General features: G+C 45.5%; 1 non-coding gene across 1 annotated transcript; it reads left to right on the forward strand.

The window, feature by feature from the left end:
- The first annotated feature begins 3055 nt into the window (after positions 1-3055).
- On the forward strand, positions 3056-3185 carry LOC115031410. Its single transcript, XR_003837049.1, has one exon. It is a non-coding gene; the product is annotated as a small nucleolar RNA SNORA17 (small nucleolar RNA).
- Positions 3186-4631: the final 1446 nt, after the last annotated feature.

Here is a 4631-nt window from a genome sequence, read left to right on the forward strand (position 1 = left end):
AAAAAAAAAAAAAAGAAGATGTGGCCTTGTTGGAGTAGGCATGGCACTGTGGGTGTGGGCTTTAAGATGCCATCCTAGCTGCCAAGAAGACAGTATTCTGATAGGAGCCTTCAGATGAAGATGTAGAACTTTCATCTGTACCTGCACCATGCCTGCCTGGATGCTGCCACGCTCCTGCCTTGATTATAATGGACAGAACTCTGAACCTATAAGCCAGCCCCAAATTAAATGTCATTCTTATTAGACTTTCCTTGGTCATAGTGTCTGTTCACAGCAGTAAAACCCTAACTAAGACACACTTTTACAGATGACAAAGTAGAGGTCCAATCTAGAAAAGAGAAAAAGAAAATGACTTATCCAAAGGCACACTGACTTATGAACAAAGAAATGACATCATGGATAGCATCTGACAGTAATTTTTTATATTTATTTACTTATTTGCTTCCTTGGAAGCAGGACAGGCAACTGCTAGGAAGCACTTCTGAAAGTCATAGGGCAAATTGCAGGAGTTTGTTTTCTTCTTCTACTGTGTGCATTCTGGTAATTAACACTCAATCATTGAGCTTGGTAACAAGCGTGTTTACCTATATGACCTAACAGCACTTTAAACCTGCCAATCAAGTGCCTGTTTAGCTTCCATTATACTGTCATGAATGCATTCAAGACATTGTGACTGCATAACTACTGTGCACGCACACACACACACACGCACGTGTAGTTCACACCACTAAGAAAGCAAGCATGGCATCAGTGAAGAAAGGGGATGAGTAGGACAACAACCTACTCAAAGAACAGAGGGAACCAGAGAGCCTGAGCTGACTGCAGGCCATATAGGGAGAAGTTCAATGCTGGTGAGAAGCAACTGTCCCATCTAAACTAGAACTAAATGGCATCTCATGGTCTCAACTTTACTGTTTTGACCATGAGACCCAGGACATAAAGACCCACATTTTAAATCTGTTCTACTTCTTAGCTTTCTGACCTGGGCAAGTTACTTAAACTCTCAGGGCTTTGGATTCTGCCTCTATAAACAGGAGATAATAGCATCTGACTCGCAGGGTTGTTTTCATTAGACATTGGGGAGAAAGTGGTGGTGATGTCCAGCAGCATTCCTGACCCATATTGCTTGGCACTTCTTCTGCAAATCCAGGTAGGTCCAAAGACAGTCATTTTCTGGAAAAGTCTCAATTATCTGCTATGCAGCAAGACTCTCCTAATTGGGCTCTTGGTCTGTTTAGTTTTAATGATATTTTTTCCAAATTAAATAGAGAGCAAGAAGCTGGTTTAGATTACGGGGTCACTGCGAAAAGAACAGAGAAAGTAGATATGACCCATTTTTAAGCTGCCACAGCATAATTGGGAATGCATTCTTTGTCTTGGGAGAGAGCCAGAGCTGTAGGCCTTCCTTACTCTGTGGGTCACATTACCAAGAGAGACACTTTGAGAGTTGGACGCTCTGGCTTGTTCCTGCAGCTTCACTTTCTCTGACCTTCCAGGGCTCCCTCACCAGGAGGCTTGTCTAACACACTTCCAAGAATTGTTGAAATTTCCATTTTATATATTCGGCTCCAAGCAAGGTCAACACCAATGCCTTTGTGACACTATTAATGCAATCCCTGATGCCATCTGTTGGTAGGGGGGAGAGTTAAGATGACTACTACAACAATTTGTGGTAGATTGTCTCCAAAGACAACCCATTATGCAAGAGGTACTAAGGGAAGACTGTTTCCAGCTGAAAGAAGGTGGTCTCGGGTAGTAAATGAATTACACATACTCATACACACACACACACACACACACAGTATACCAGTAATTTTGTCATCAGAAAAGACAATACAGGATGAAGAGATGGCTCAGTGTGTAGAATATTGGCCATACAAATGTGAGGATCTGGGTTTGGATTCTCACAACCCACACAAAGCCCAATGCGATAGCGCACATCTGTAATCCCAGCACTTGTCGAGGGAGAGAGGAGGCTGAAATAGCAGGAACTTCAGAAGCTTACGGGCTACCTAGACGGGCATATGTAATGGTCAATAAAAACCCAGTCTTAAATGACGTAGAATGCAGGGACCGGCATCAGAGTTTGACCCCTGACCTCCACATATATACCATGGTGTGTTTGGGGGTAGGGTATGCATAACACATGCACCCATGTATGTGTGNGCATAAACATACATGCAAAGGTTAAAAAATTACATATTTGTTTAGAATTTAAGGACAGTATGGAGGTTTGTCTTGTCACCTACTCCATAGAATACACTAACTAGAAAAATACACAAAGGACAGTCACAAAAACTATGTAACCTAGGCAAAAGCACTTCAGAGAACACATGCACAAATGTTACCATAATATTACATTTTAAATAGAAAGAGGCATTCTCCCCAATGACATAAGGGCCAACCATATAAAATGATAAACCTAAAAAAATAGCCCTGTAGGACAGGAACCAAAGCTAAGAGAGAAATAGTTGTACAATGAGAGTCTGAGACTTTAACACTTCAGTTTTCATAACATATACAGCAACTAGGCAAGAACTGAACAAAGTAATGGGACTTGAGCAACACTAGTCACCAATTCGATCTAACTAGTATCTCTGGGATGTTCCACCAACTGTAGCAGAGCATGCATTTCTCTCAGCTCACTTGAAACATTATTCAGAAAAAAGAGAGAGAGAGAGANATGATATCTAAGACACAAAATAATTCTCAGTAAGTTTAAAACTATCAAAGCCATGCTAGGTAAATCCCTAACCACAATGGAATGAACAAGAGACACTTGGGAAATACAAAAATATGTGAAATTTAAACAACAAAGTCCTAAACTCTATTGGAGTGTATCAAGCAAGAAATCACAGTGAAAAGGAAAATACTTTGGTATGAATGAAAATAAAAACGCTGTACGCTGAGACTTATGAGATGCAGCTAAAGTGTTTCTTAGAGGTCAATTTATAGCTGTAACACCTATGTTAACAAAGAAGACCTGAGATCCGTAGTTTAACGGTCTGTGTTAAGACGCTGCGGGGAAGAGAGTAAAGCAATCCTTAAGAAAATGACAGACTCTGTTGCAGGTGTGGCTGCTGTGTTACACGTGCATTAGTAGGTGGCAGAGAGCAGAGGGGCTATGTCTACACTCAGTGTTCTGACCTGTGAACATATGAATAATTCATTAGTAGTCTAACATTCCCTTTTAAAAACCTGAGACAACCATGAACCCTGTACCACGCAGGCCCAGACAGGTTTCCAGGGCAGGGAGCAAGCTAGAGACAAGAAGAACCCCCGCCCCACCCCCCACTTAAGACCAGGGCTGAGCCTGAGACAGACTAGCCTTGNATAGAGCCACTCAGATGGGCCCCAACCACCAGACAATCACCATGGGGCCCAAACAGAGAGCTAGCCTGAAATGACCACCAGTCTGGGTCACAGGGGCAGACCATGCCTGAGATGACACTTACTGGGTTCTATAATGTACAAGCCTAACACAACCCCTCCTGAATTGATGCCAGACATTCAGAGACTCCAGCCGCCACCAAGAGGAGCAAGTAAGTAGTAGAGAAATGGAAGAGAAAGAAACAGAAGGATGTGGGCACAATGACTAGAGGCAGAACTGGAGACTCACGGGTAGTGAGAAATAGCCTGATGTGAGTAGCTGGTGGTGCCACCTANGGCCATGGTGGGGTCCTGGCCTGTGCTGCCACCAAGGCCACATCTGGGTCCATGGCCCTGTTGCAACTATGTTACCACCAAAGGCCAGGAGGACTTCCNTGGTCTGGGATGCCACTGGGGAGATGTTAATGTCTGAATTGGTCTCACTCCTCACCTGGACATCATGGGGGAGTTTGCCCTGTGGGTGTGAGGAGCAGGAGAGCTGACTCTGCCCCTATCTAGCTGTAGTAATTGGTAGAGCCACCAGACACACTGCGGGAGTTGTGGGTGAGCCAGCCTGAGAATAGAGAATGGGAGAGCTGGCCCTGCTACTCCTCTCCTGTGAGGTGGCATGGATGCNGGAGAGATTCCCTCCTCCCGACTCAACAGCTGTGGCAGGTGAAAGACCTGGCCCTGGGGTCATGAGGGCAGAAGAGCTGTCCCTTCCCCTCACCTCCTGCAGCACTCAAGAAAGTTGGCTCTGCACTTTACCTGGGCAGCACAGTAGAGCTGACCCTGGTGTTGAGGATGCAGGCAAGCCATCCCTGAGGGTGTAAGCATGGAAGATCTGACCCTGCCACTTATCTGCTGTGCAGTAACATGGGCAAGAGAGAGATACCACTCCCCCCCCAACCTCACCCCTCACCATCTGCAACAGACAGGAAAGCTGTCCCAAGATCTTCAGAGTGGCATAGCTGGCCCTGCCCCTCACCTGCTGCAGCACTCAAGAGAGCAGGCCCTGCACCTCGTCTGGGAAACACAGTAAAGCTGGCCCTGAATGTAGGGGTTGTAGGTGATCCAGCCCAGGGTGTGAGTGCAGGAGAGCCGNCAAATGAGGAGAGGTGGTGCAAATGAGGTAGANTCACCTTCCTCCCTTCTCTTTCCTCCCTCCTCCCTCCTCCCTTNCCACCTATAACAGGCAGGAGTGCTGGCCTGGGGTCATGAGAATGAGAGAATTGGTCATGACCCTCGACAGCTGTAACACT

The sequence above is a fragment of the Mus caroli genome, chromosome 6, assembly GCF_900094665.2.
Source record: "Mus caroli chromosome 6, CAROLI_EIJ_v1.1, whole genome shotgun sequence".
NCBI lineage: Eukaryota > Metazoa > Chordata > Mammalia > Rodentia > Muridae > Mus > Mus caroli.